The sequence below is a fragment of the Spermophilus citellus genome (genome assembly GCF_964194105.1).
Source record: "Spermophilus citellus genome assembly, chromosome: 4".
In the NCBI taxonomy this organism is placed as follows: Eukaryota; Metazoa; Chordata; class Mammalia; order Rodentia; family Sciuridae; genus Spermophilus; species Spermophilus citellus.
This window is the reverse complement of record NC_138185.1, coordinates 99,941,772-99,956,343: the sequence shown is the minus strand read 5'-3', so window position 1 is coordinate 99,956,343 and position 14,572 is coordinate 99,941,772. Positions and strand designations below refer to the sequence as shown.

Below are 14,572 nucleotides of genomic sequence, written 5' to 3'. Positions count from 1 at the left end.
GACTTAAAAACAGCATACTACAGGGACACAGCCACATCAATGTTTATAGCAGCACAATTCACAATAGCTAAACTGTGGAGTCAACCTAGATGCCCTTCAGTGAATGAATGGATTAAAAAATGTGGCATATATACACAATGGAATTTTACTCAACAATAAAAGAGAATAAAATCATGGCGTTTGCAGGTAAATGGATGGCACTGGAGAAGATAATGCTAAGTGAAGTTAGCCAATCCCAAAAAAAACAAATGCTGAATGTTTTCTTTGATATAAGGAGGCTGACTCATAGTGGGGTAGGGAGGGGGAGCATGAGAGGAATAGATGAACTCTAGATAGGGCAGAGGGGTGGGAGGGAAAGGAAGGGGGCAGGGGGTTAGCAAGGAGGTGGAATGTGATAGACATCATTATCCAAAGTACATGTATGAAGACATGAATTGGTGTCAACATACTTTATATACAACCAGAGATATGGAAAATTGTGCTGTATATGTGTAATAAGAATTGTAATGCATTCCGCTGTCATTTATTTTTTTAAAAAATCAACTAAATTTTTTTTTAAATTAAAAATAAAAGAATTCAGTCTGGGAAACCAAACTGTCCAGACGGAAGAACAAGGACCATCTCAAGTCCATTCCTGAAATGTCAACTCTGACCAACCGGTCAAAAACACATCTCCAAATTTACACCAGATCTTCAGTAGTTCTCGATCTTTTCCCCTCAAGAGCAGTCAGGGCATGCTTCCCAAGCGGACTGCCTACATTCCTAGGAATAAAAACGTCTGACCAAAAGAGTCAGAGAAGGTTTTGATCACAGCCTAATAATTATATTTATATAACATAAACCAGACTTGATACCATTTATACTGTTATTTCTGACAGAAGAGATGACGTGGAGGCGGGGAATAAATGCAAGGAGCTTTTGCTGTCTATTTTTTTCAATGTTTGTCAACAGTTTTATTAAGATAATAATTTGCATACTGTTTTAGTCAGATATTTCATCACTGTGATCAAAGACCTGACAAGAACAATGTAGTTAAGGGAAAGTTTATTTTGACTCACAAGTTTCAGAAGTTCAGTCCACAGTTGGCCAACTCCGGGTCCAAGATGAGGCAGGATATCAGGGCAGAGGGCAGGGCCAGGAGATAGGATGCGGCAGCAGAAAGCAAGCAGAGGGAGCTTTGCTCACCAGCACAACATATAGACCTCAAAGATTCACCCCTAGGGATCTACATCATCCAGCCTAACCTACCAGCCTGCAGTTACCACCCAGTTAATCCTTATCAGTGGATTAATTCACTGATTTGGCTAAAGATATCATTATCTAATTATTTCACCTCTGAAAAATTCTTGCATTGCCTCACACAAGAGTTTTTGGGGGACACCTCATCTAAACTATAACATGAACCACATAATTAATTAGTTAATTTAAAGTAAGTGTACAATTATTAGTTTATTCACAGATTTGTGCAACCATCACCACAGCAATTTTAGAACATGTTTACCACTCTAAAAAGAAATACCACATCCATTAACAGTCATTCTTCTTTCTTTTCAATGAGCCAACCCTAAACAGCCTCTGTAGATGTATCTATTCTGAACCTCTCCTATAAATTAAATCATGTAATGCATTATGATCTTTTGTGTCTGGCTTCTTTCACTTAGGTTCACCCAAGCTGTAGCACTTTTCATGGCTGACTAATTGTCCTTTGTATGGATATACAATATTTTGTTTATCCACAGACATTGATGGATATAAGGATTGTTTCCAAATTTGGGCTATTCACATTTACATATTTGGCTATGTATATTCATAGACAAATTTTTGTGTAGATGTATATTTTCATATCTTTTATTTGCTGGGTCAAAGGATAATTCTTTGTTAACATTTTGAAGAACTGCCAATTACTTTTGCAAAGTTGCTATATTTTACACCACCTCTACCAGTATAGGAGAGTTACAATTTCTGTACCTCTTCAACATTTATTGTCTTTTTTTTTTTTAATTTAGTCATGCTAGTGATTATGAAGTGGCATCATCTCATTGTCATGGATCTGCATTTCCCTGATGATTGATGGGTAGAACATCTTTTCTTATGCCTATTGGCCAATTGTATATGTGTTATTTGAAGAAATGTTTATTCAGATTCTTGGCCCATTTTAATTAGGTTATTTATCTATACTACTGAGTTGTTAGAATTCTGAATTCTAGTCCCTAATCAGATAAATGACCTGCAAATATTTTTCTTCATCACATAATTTATCTTTTCACGTTCTTAGTGATATCCTCTGAAACGCAAATTTAGTTTCAATAAAATTCAATATGCATATTGGACTTTTATTTCTTTTGTCACATTTGCTTTTGATTTAATATCTAAGAAACCATTGCCTAACACAAGGTCAGGAAGATCTAATCCTGTTTTATTCTAAGAGTTTTGTCATTTTAGCCCCTTTAGGAATTTTATTTTTTTTAAGTAAATTTTTGCATATGCTATGAGGTAGGAGTCCAACCTCACTCTTTTGCATATGGATATACAATTGTCCCAGCACAGTGCTAAAAGATAATTCTTTCTACATTTAATTGTCTTTGCATCCTTATCAAAAATCAATTGACTATAAATATAAGGCTTCATTTTTGAAGTTTATAGTATGTTTTAAAGTTAGAAAGTAGAAATTTTCCAATCTGTTAGAAAATAAAAATTTTCAAATCTATCTATCTCTCTCTCTCTCTCTCTCTCTCTCTCTCTCATTTTATTCTTTATTGTTTACATTTCTATGCAAACTTTAGAATCAGTTTATCATTTATCAATTTCTGAAAAAACGGTGGTTGGAATTTTGAAAAGAATCACCTTTTTTTCCCCTACTTTTTATACATCCTTGTTTTTCTTTATTTGGGTTTTTTTTCCTTCACCCATTTATTTATTTGTTCTCTTTTTTAATACATGACAGTAGAATGGCATTTTGACATATTACACATATATGGAATACAACTTCTAGTTGTACATGATGTGCAATTACACTGGTTGTGCATTCACTGTATGAATATAGAAAATTAATATCTGATTCATTGTACTAACTCTCCTACTCCCAATCCCTTCCCTTCCCTTCATTCCCCTTTGTCTAATACAAATTACTTCTATTTTTCCCTATCCCCCTTATTGATTTCAGTGATGGGATTTGGATTTATGAGCACCTCTATCCAAATGTACTCCATTTAACTGAAGACATTGTGTTGTTTGCTCCTGCAAAGCCAATAGATGCCCTGAAATCCATAAAGTGCTGGATTGCCCAAGCCAGTGTGATTCCTGTGTCACCCCATGAGCTCACAAGCTACCACTACTAAGGAGCAGAAGGCCTGGAAGCAGACACAAAAATCATCTCCTGACTCCCACTCCAAATAGTCTTAGAAACGAGAAACCCTATCTGAGTATTGCAATCAATATTCTGGGGCCAGACACAGACATAAATCAGCCCTGTCACTAAGTTATAAACTTTGGATATGTTTCTTCTCTCTCTCTCTCTTCCCCCTCCCTCCCCCCGCCCACTCAACACACAAGACATCTTCCAAATTGCCTTGCAAAGAATTTAAACTTCTTGATAAGCCCAATCATGTATTTTTTTTTAAGTATCTTTTCCTTCTTTTGATAATAGTTTTCATGAGGAGCCTGGCAAAAAAAAAAAATGAATGCTCAGCTGTAGGCTTCTTTTAAATGCAAAGATTGGCTTCTGATTGTACAGAAACTATTATGAACTAGGAATACATACTATATAGGCAAGATTTGCATATGCAAATTAGACTATCATCCCTTAACTTCTTTCCCCCCAGCAAATACATGATAGAGTATGCCTAATCTGATTAAATTTAAACACAAAAATCTCAGCTGTTTCTTGGTGAATTAATAGACAGTATATTCAAATGCATCGGATAGAAAACTATTCTCCCATCAGTGTCCTAATAATGGAATAACTTTACCTTAAATAAACTTATTTTTCCTTTCTGATGAACTTCCCATGGAAGTTGTCTCTATGAATAGTCAAAATCCAGGTTCAACCATGAAAATAAATGTAATCTTTATGGATTCATCCTTCAGGGACTAGATCTAAGCTTTGCATATTCCATACATAGTAATCAAGTAAAATTAAGAACGTAGTGCTGAGTTTGCAGACTCTTATCTCTACAGGTTCATTTGTGGTGCTGCAAGTAAGAAAGAAAGTAAATGAAATAAGGTAATTTACATAAATGATGCTTTGTAAGCTGTCATAGAAAGAAAATGCTAGTTACTACTATAATAGTGATGATGATGATGATGATGATGATGATGATGATTATTATTATTATTATTAGAGTTGGAATTGGGAGGCCTTTATTCTATTTTCTGTTTTTGTTAGTTTCCTGATACTTTGTGGGTCTTTGGCCAGATGGGACTGGGAACAACCTTTTGCTTTGTGGTACCAAACAGGCAGAGCAGGATCTCTATCCCACAAGAGAGAAATGAAAAAGGCTCTCTTCTGAGTTAAATAAAGTAGGACCTTGAACTTGGGGCTAACCTTTGGAACTCAATTCCAAGCTCTCAGTATCTCCATCCCTTCAACCCCTTTCCCTCCCACCCCTACCACACTCCATGGTTTTCTTTCCTGTACAATCTGCATGCCTCTGACCATTCACATTCAAAAAAAAAAAAAGTGACAGAGAATAAAGAATAGAAAGGGGACATGTTTAATGTGGAGGGGATCTATTTTTAAAAAATACAGCTTGACAGAAACATCAGCTGAAGAGCTGTCTATAGATGACGTTGACTGTCATAGGAGCAGGGAGGTCCCTGTCACTGGAGCATTGAGTCAGGGGATTAAAGCTTCTCCACAGAGATTTGCATCACATGATATGCAGGTGGTACTGAACTTGGTAACCTGTAAAATCTAGGATTCTAGAAGTCATTCATTTCAACACAAACACAGGCCTGGACACTTCAATATCTTAGAGTTAGAACAATACTGAGTCCTGCCTCTAAAATGTCCATTTTAATTCTATGAAAATGGTGAGTGTATCTCAACTGTTACTTGGATTCCTCCTATTCTAGACCTTGAAAGATGCCCTGGGTGACCAGCTAGACCCCAGTTCTGTCCTTTCCAGGGGTATTGGCTGTGGAACTGGACACTGGCCATCTTTATGAGATAACACTAGTGCTGAGCTGCCTTCAGAGCCCTTGGTTTCCCATGCTCCCCAAGTGCATCTGTGCTCAAGACTAAGGCTGCTGTTCCTAGCACCAGCAGAGTGTTGTCACAGTGCTAGAAAAGGGGGCACAGGGCAGTATGGAGGTTTGGGACACACAAAATACTGGGGATGCCACAAAAGCTGGCACCCCATATCCCCTGGGAATTCAGAAGAGTCACTGGTTTGACACTGAGGGGAACAGCAAGTAGGAAAGGAGGCGATCTGTGCTCAGAGTGAAAGCCCATCCCTGTGTCCTACGGAGCTTGCTCTTGGCCTTTCATCAGCATCTGGTGGTACCAGCCACTCCATCCACTCTCCTTCTTTGCCTTCTCTCAAGTCTTCTTTTGTTTTTAATCCTTTTGCATCCTTTCTTCAATCAATATTTGTTGACCTACCCTGTCCCAGGCAGGCACTGACTGAAGCACTGGGGATACAGTGGTGAGCAGAGCAGGCCCATTTCCAGTCCTGATGGAAGCTGCTATCTATTGGGAAAGTCACATGTTCTCCAAATAGTCATCAACTCTCAGCTGTACATACCTGATTCACTGGAGAGGGATGTGGCACAGCCAAAGAAGTCTGTCTGAAGGAATTTGACACAGTTAAGGAAGTCAAGGAAGCCGGCCCTGGGGAAGCAGTGGTTGCTGTGATGGGTGGATATTCACCTGATGGTCAGTATGAAGAAGAGAAGTGTGATTTCAGGAAGAAGGAAGAGCAAAGGTGTCTTAGGTCCCTCCCCAGACACAGAGCCTGAGATAGGGATTCCAGTACATGTGATTTATTGAGAGAATGCTTTCAGAAGAAGGGGGTTAGAGAAAAGCTAAATCACTTTGTAGTCTCAGCTGGAGGCTCGCTTCAACCTGACCCTGTGGCCAGCTTGGGAAGGCAATTACACCAGAGTTGGTGCCCCTTGAAATGGGAGCATTGGCCTTTTGTACTGGCTCCTACATAAGCCAGTCATTGGCTGTGGATTAAGGGACACATAACTGCCAAGGAAAGTACTTCATATTGACAAAGGGCAGCTCTCCAGAGAGGGGGCAGCTATGACCCCTTAGCAAACGACACTCCCAACTGCTGAAGTATGGGCACACCAGCCCTGTAAGGAGATCTGAGCAAGACACCAAAAGCCCCTATTCCAGGAGCCAACATGGTGTGAATCCTGAGTGAATGGAAACTGGATTCTAGACCCTCAGCTAAATGCCTTCCCCTCCCTCTCAACCTGAGTTTTCTTTCCTGTACAATCTTTGCATGCCTCTGATCATTCACATTCCATGATTCTGTTTCCATCTTTTGGCTTCCAGGCTGTGTTCACTTTAGGATACAACTCCCATCTGCCCAGATGAAGAGCTTAGGGACTGGGTATCAGCATCATCTCCAGCCCTCCAACAAAGAACTACAGAAGAAGCCAAATTTGGAGAATATAGTACATGTGAGAGCTCACGCAAGAGATTTCTGAGCTAAGAGGTCAGAATAAGGTTGGTGACCCAGGCAGGTGGTAAGTCAGGCTCCACAGAAGTGAGTAACAGAAGTGAGAACACTAAGGCAAAGGGAAGGCCCAGGAAGAGAGTAGACCTAGTCTAGGCACGAGCAGGACAGAGGAGCCTGGCACATTACAGAGTATGGCTAAGGAAGGAACACACATGGACGCTGGATTCCCCTGGGGAGCCATCAAGCTCCCCATGGTGGCTCCCATTACACCAGGCTTGTAGGTTGCAGCTGGGCAAGTGGTAGCTTTAAATCTTCCCTTATGACTTTTCACAGTAACTTCTATTGAGCTAACACTCAGATTCTGCATAACAGGTTAAAACCAAAAGCAGCAAATGGATCAGGCATCAGAAGAGCAGGGGAACAAAGAAGTGTTAAGATGAGAATACTGAATTTCAGAGGTCACCAAGCTGGCACATCCAGAATCTGAATATAAACTCATATCTTTCTTCTGACCACAAAAAACACTATGTATACACATTTGTGGTATGATAAATTTTACCATTCTGCATATGGTAATCCATGCACTAAAACATAGAGCTTTAACAACTCAACTCCATTCCCAGTTCCATGTGACTTTCACAAACCAATTTCAGATCTCTGTATATAGAGAACAAAATAAGTATATCAATCCTTTATTGAACAACTGTGCTAAGCTTTGCATACTTTATTTACATAATGCTAGGTTTTACATAAATCATCTTTTTAATCCTTTCAACAATCCCTAGAAATGTATTATTATCTCCATTCTACAGATGAGAATACTGAATTTCAGAGAGGTCACCAAGCTAGCATATGCAGAATCTGAATATAAACTCAGATCTTTCTTCTAACCACAAAAGTACATTTACAACAGAAATATCAGATCTGACCTATGCAAGTGAGTTTGCTCCACTCAAATATGCCCCCTAGAGACCACCTTAGAAAGTTTGCTAACCTCAAGCACAATTGTCTGAACATTCTCGTTGCAGTCAAGGCTTTGCCCTCAAAGGATGGAATTGATTTGGAGCAGTCATTTGGAGCAAAAGCTTGTTAGGCCTGGGGACCAGGGATGGGTAGAGAGCACATCTGTCTTCTTGAAGTTTAGTCATCCTTCTCTGTAGAGGAACATATTCTCCACATCCCTACCATGTGCACCTCTTCCAATTCCTGAGTTCAGGTGGACATTCTTGCTACCTTATCCTCCTGCCTGTGTATTTGGCCCCAGAAGTGGACATATAGCCAAAGTAAGGCAAATCAGAAAATCTCTATAGAATCTAGGGTGAGAAAATAGTATAAACAATATAAACACTACAATCCCCATCTAAATACCAATGATTTTCTTCACAGAACTAGAAAAACACAGTCTTAAAATTCATATGGAAGAACATAAGAATCAGAATAGCCAAAGCCATCCTGAGCAAAAAGAGCAAGTCCAGAGCTATCACAATACCTGATCTCAAATTTACTATAGAGCTATAGTAACGAACAACATGGTGTTGATATCAAAACAGACATGAAGACCAATGGAATAGAAGACCCAGGGACAAATCCACATAGATACAGTCATCTGATCCTTGAAAAAGGAGCCAAAAACATATGTTGGAGAAAAGAGAGTCTTTTAAACAAATGGTGCTGGGAAATCTGGACATCCACATGTATAAGAATGAAACTAGATCCCTGCTTCTCTAACCCTGCCCAAAAATCAACTCAAAGTAAATCAAAGACCTAGGAATGAGAATAGAAACAGTGAAACTACTAGAAGAAAACATAGGGGCAATACTCCAACATATTGGTACAAGCACCAACCTCCTCAATGTTTCCTAAAGCCCAAGAAATAAAACCAAGAATCAATAAGTGGGATGGTATCAAATTAAAAAACTTTGCACAAATTAAGGAAATTAAATCAAAACTACACAGAGATTTCATCTCACTCTAGTTAGAATGTCAACCATCAAGAACACAAACAATAATAAATGCTGAAAAGGATATGAGGGGAAAGGAACACTTTGACACTGTTGGTTGGATTGTAAATTAGTATGACCACTATGGAAATCAGTATGGAAGTTCCTCGAAAAACTAAGAATTGAACTGCCACAAGCCTCAGCTGTACCACTCCTCAGTATTTATCTTAAAGACTTAAAGTCAGCATACTCCTGTTATACACGCATAATTCTATCAATAGCAGCCCAAATCACAAAAGCCAAATTATGGAATCAGCCTAGGTGTATGTCAGTAGATAAACTGATAAAGAAAATGTAGTATGGATACACAATAATACACAATGGAATTTTATTCAGCTGTAAAGAAGAGTGAAATTATGTCATTTACAGGAAAATGGTTGGAACTTGAGAGCATGACATTAAAATGAAATAAACCAAATGCAGAAAGTCAAAGGTCACACTTTTCCCTCTCACATGTGGAAGTTACAGAGAAAAAAAAGGGGGTTGGGAGTGGGTTAGCTCTCATGAACATAGAATGGAGACCAGTAGAATAGAGTAAAGGGACAAGGGGGATGGAGAAGGAGAGGAAAAGAGGAAATACTGGGGGAAAATATCAACCAAATTACACTGTTATATTGTGTGCACATACAAATATGTAACAATGAATCCCACCATTATATATGGTTATAAAATGGAACAATAAAAGTATGGGGAGAATAAATTGGCTTCTTCACACCAAAGGAAACAAGAATGTGAGAAAAATCTTGGCCAGCTACTCTTGTAACAGGGGATTAATATCCAGAACATATAAAGAACTCAAAAAGCTTGACACCAAAATAATAATAATAATAAACCAATCAATAAATGAACAAATGAGATAGCAGACATTTCTCAAAAGAAGTACAAATGGCCAACAAATTTATGAAGAAATGGTCAGCATTCTTAACAATCAGGAAAATGCAAAACTACACTGAGATTTCATCTTACTCCAGTTAGAAGGACAATCATCAAGACTACAAATACTAATAATTTATGGCAAGGATATGGGGAAAAGTTACACTTAATGCATTGTTGGTGGACCTGCAAATTATTACAATCACTTTGGAAAGCAGTATGGAGATTCCTTAAAAGACCAGGAATAGAACCACCACATAACCCAGCTATCCCCCTGCCCCACTGCTTGGTATTTATCCAAAAGAACTAAAATCATCATACCAATGTCTCCATGAGCATGAGCACAATCCACAAGTTCTGGAATCAGTCTACATACCCATCAATAGACAAATGGATAAAGAAAATGTGATGTGTGTGTGTGTGTGTAATATATAATGGAGTTTTACTCACTCATAAAGGAGAATGAAATTGTGCCATTTGCTAGTAAGTGAATGGAAGAGGAGAACATCATGCTTAATGAAATAAGTGGGACTCAGAAAGCCAAGGGTTATGTTTTCTTTCATATGTGGAAGCTAGAAAGTGAATAAAAAGGAATCTCATGAAAATAGAAGGAAAACCAATAGAATAGAGAAGAAGGATTGAGAGGGAAGGTGAAGGGGAAAGCATGGGAAAGTACTAGGGAATGAAATCTATCAAGTTATGCTGTGTTCTTGTAGGAATATATCACAATGAATCATAGATGTAGCATAACATGAAAGATAAAACTCGATAGCTATATGATTAAAATGTACTAATTAAAATAATAATAATAATAGAGGGAAGATCAGTAGAATAGAGTGGGCAGAGCAGGGAGGGAGAAAGAGAGAGAAAGGGAAGTACTGGGGAATGAAATTGCTCAAATTATAGTGTGTGCATGTATGAATATCGCAAAATGAATCCTACTACTATGTACAATTACAACACAAAAATAAAATTTTTTAAATACCTCTCTGAAATTCAGGTAAGTGCAGACTAGAAGAAAATATTTTCAAAACATTTATCTGGTAAAGGATTTATATTCAAAAGTATTCAAATAACTCATGTCTAAATAATAAGTTAACCCTAATTTTTTAATGCAAAAATAATTTGAATAATCACCTCACCAAAGATAAATTTGTAAGTACGTGAAGATTCTCAATACCTTTAGTGATCCTGGAAATGTAAATTAAAATGACATTGAAATGTCCCTGCACACTCACTAGAATGACTAAAATTAAAGACTGTTAATACCAAATGTTGGTAAGTATAGGAAACAACTGAAACTCTCAAACATTGCTAAGGCAAAATGGCACATCCTCTTTAGGAAAGTTCAATAGTTCCTTATAGAATTAGACATGCATTTACTCTCTGATCCAGCAATGCTGCTCCTAGGTATTTACTCATGACATTTTTTTCAAGTTTTATATATATAAATGTGTGTGTGTGTATATTAGTTGTCAATGGACCTTTATTTTATTTATATGAAGTGCTAAGAATCAAACCCAATGCCTCACACATTCTAAGCAAGCACTCTACCCCTGAGCCACAACCCCAGCCCCTACTCTTGAGATATTGAAACATAATTTCACACAAGGCTTGTACTTTATTCAGAAATAGAGCCCCAATATCTATAAAGTGGTAAATAAATAAATAAATTGTGTCATTTCTATAGAATTGAATACTACTCAGCAATAAAAAGGAGATCTACTGATGTTTGGAAGAACATGGCTAGCTCCTGAAAGCATCATGCTATGTGAAGGAAACCAGACACCAACAGATGGACAGTGTAGAATCCATTGACATGAAATCTACACAAGCAAAACAATGACAAAAAGCAGATCAGTGACACCCAAAGCCCAACGAGGGAAGGAGACTGCTGGTAAAGGGGCATAAGGGTGTTATGGGGGGGGGTGACAGAAGTGTTCTGTACCATGGTTGTGATGGGGGTTACAGGAATGTATACTTTTTTATTTTATTTTATTTTTTACTTTTTGTAGTTGTAGTGGACACAATGCCTTTATTTTATTTGTTTATTTTTATGTGGTGCTGAGGATGGAATCCAGTGCCTCATGCATGCTAGGCAAGCGCTCTGCCACTAAGCTACAGTCCCAGCCCAGGAATGTATATTTTTTCAAAGCTCATTAGGTTGTACTTTTTGTCTTGTTTTGTTTTGTGTGTGTGTGCTCTGGGGGATTGAGCCCAGGGGTGCTCTTCCACTGAGCTACATTCTCAGCCCTTTTATTCTATTTTGAGACAGGGTCTCCCTAAATTGCCCAGGTTTCAATTTACAATCCCACTGCCTCAGTCTTCTAAGTAGCTAGGATTACAGGCATGCCTCAGGCTAAACTGTACTTTTCATTTTGATAAAATTTATCAAATGTAAATAACCAGATAAAATTATTTTAAAAAAAAAAAAATCCTCTTTTCCACTAGTGCAAAGGATATACCAGGCCTCCAAAATAGAGGAGATCTGTAGCTATAATGCACTAATAAAAATATGGAAAAAAATAAAATGGATGATATAACCTTTTGCTAGCTCTGTGAAACAAGAAAACAATTAATTTCTCTACCAGCTCATCCTGCCTCACTTAGAAAACATTGCCTTTACCTTAGTAGGTTCACCTTGATTTCTCATACCTGCAACCAAAAGAGCTCTGATGAAGATATTTTTGATTTAAGAAAAATTAAATTTCTCAAGTAACTTAGGAAGCCCAAACTACCTAGAATCATAATGTCATAAAATCTAATACTGTATTCAGATGGCCTTATCCCTTCTGGAATGCTAACTTTCATCTTGCCATCCTCTTAATATCACTGCATGCATAATGAGCACAAATCATCACCTCACTTCCACCAAGTCCATTCAAGGACTGAACTCATCTTTCTGTAATGATCCCCCAAATTAAGATGTTCCTGGCAGAATGGTCTCAACATTCATTCTTTTTACAGATAGCACAATTTAAAGTTCAATTTTCTGTGATTACTGCACAGAAAGAGCAAGTCATCCCTGAGCTGCCCTTGCTTGGACTGTAGCATCCTGACAGGTCTGTATGTTTCCAGCTAAGGAGGAGCAGCTGAGTCCCAGGAACCACCCCACTCCCAGGACTCCTGAGCCGGTGGCTCCTACCTTCTAGTAGGACAAGCTCCATGGAGGACACCACCCTTTCCAATTTCCAGGCCATGTTGTATGTGCTGAGCAGATCAGCACAGCTTGGCAGCCAGCACTGCAGAGGGGTTCCACTGGCCACGGAATAATGGCTTGTCGTGGCTTCACAATTCCATCCAACTCTGGGAGTCTCATCCAAGAAAACCAGCAGCCAAAAGTTTAAGTGCTTGTATCATGACAAACATAATTATGAGACAGAAAGAGCCTATTAGTTTTACCATGTAATTTTAAACTTCAAACTATTAAAATAAATAAATAAATAAATAAAAACTCCTCTTCTTTTCATTTTGAGAAGACTGTCATTATTCAAGGTCCACAATAGCTCACTTGTTAAGTGGCCATTTCTAGCTGGCAAGGCTTCCTTCTGTACTGGTCCAGGTGTCTGAATGGTTCAGATGCAAGAGACTAAGCCAGACAACCTGATGAAGTCCCGGTTCTCTAAGCTTGAGAATGTGATGCTGGAATAGAACACGCCTTATTTATTATTTGTTTTTAAATAGGATATTGAAAATGCCACTAACAGGTGTACGTGTTTCTGTATATGTAGGTCTGAGTGTGCACACACTGTCACTGTGGGTCTGCACAAGTCTTGGAGACATTCCTATGTATGTGCTCCACCATCTGGATGCTTTTCTGTAAGTGTAGATGATCTCGAGGCTTGAGCACAGACTTTCACTCTCAAATTGTCTGTCTGGTATAAACAGTCTTGTGGGTCCTGGCAATGTAAAGTGTCCTGGACCAAAAACTGATTAGCTGTTCTGTTTAGGCAAATTGTTTTATCTCACTATCTCCACTTCCTTCTCTGTAAAAATGAAGTTAAGAACATCTAATTCACAGGGCTCATAGAAGGATTTGATGAGCAAACATGTGCGTAGGCCTTTTGTGAGTTTGTTATATAACAATAATATTCATGGAATGGTGTAGTATAGTCACATGTCTCTTAAAGAGGGGCATATGTTCTGAGGAATGTGTCATTAGGCTATTTCACCACTGCATGAACTTAACTATAGGGCACTTGCACAGACCTTGATGGTAGAGCCTACTACACTCCTAGGCTACCCAGTGTATCTATATGGCATTATCTTAGTGCCATGTTGAATAAAACAATATGAGATTAAATCAAGCACAGGGAAAAAATATGCAATCAGGAGACATGGTAAACACAAGATGTATGAGGCTGCTGTTAGCATTACATGGCATACTGTTGTACAGTAAATTTTTTTAATAAGTAGTATAATGATAAAGAGTATAGCATAGCAAATACATAAACCAGTAACAGTCATTTATTGCCATTATCAAGCATTATGTACAGTACATAATCATATGTGCTATACCTTTTTGGGTTTTTGTTGTTGTTGTTGTTGTTGTTGTTTTGTTTTTACTGAGGATTAAACCAGGGAAACTCTACCACTGAACTATAACCCCAGCCCTTTCTACTTTTTATTTTTAGACAGGATCTCACTAAGTTACCAAGGCTGGTCTCAAACTTGCAATCCCCCCTGCCTCAGCCCTTCAAGTTGCTGTGATTACAGGTATGCACCATCATGCCCAGCCTATGCTATACTTTTATATGATGGTAGCAAAGTAAGTTTGTTTATACCAGCATCGCCACAAACAAGAGAGTAATGTTTCACACTACAACATCACTAGGTGGCAGGAATTTCTCAGCTCCGTTGCAATCTTAGGGAACCACCGTACTATATATGGTCCACTGTTCAGCACATGACTATATTATGTAGCAGTGGTGCTTGTATACGTTTGCATTCCCCCAGTAGTAGACTCTGACAAAAATTTGGGGTGTGAAGAAGAATGGGAAAGAAGACAAGGAAGAGAGCCCAGGTATTAAAGGATGCATTATCAACCAGCAACCACTGTGGATTACA

At 38.4% G+C, this 14,572-nt stretch overlaps 1 long non-coding RNA gene across 1 annotated transcript in view; it reads right to left on the bottom strand.

Annotated features, from left to right (window-relative positions):
* The window catches only part of LOC308648552, a 109,947-nt gene extending 97,103 nt beyond the window's left edge, over positions 1–12,844 (bottom strand). Inside the window, exons 1-2 of the long non-coding RNA XR_014021853.1 lie at positions 12,651–12,844; positions 12,132–12,160 (exon numbers count right to left, since the gene is read on the bottom strand). This is a non-coding gene — a long non-coding RNA (uncharacterized lncRNA). The remainder of the gene's footprint in view (positions 1–12,131; positions 12,161–12,650) is intronic.
* Between the last annotated feature and the right edge of the window lie 1,728 nt (positions 12,845–14,572).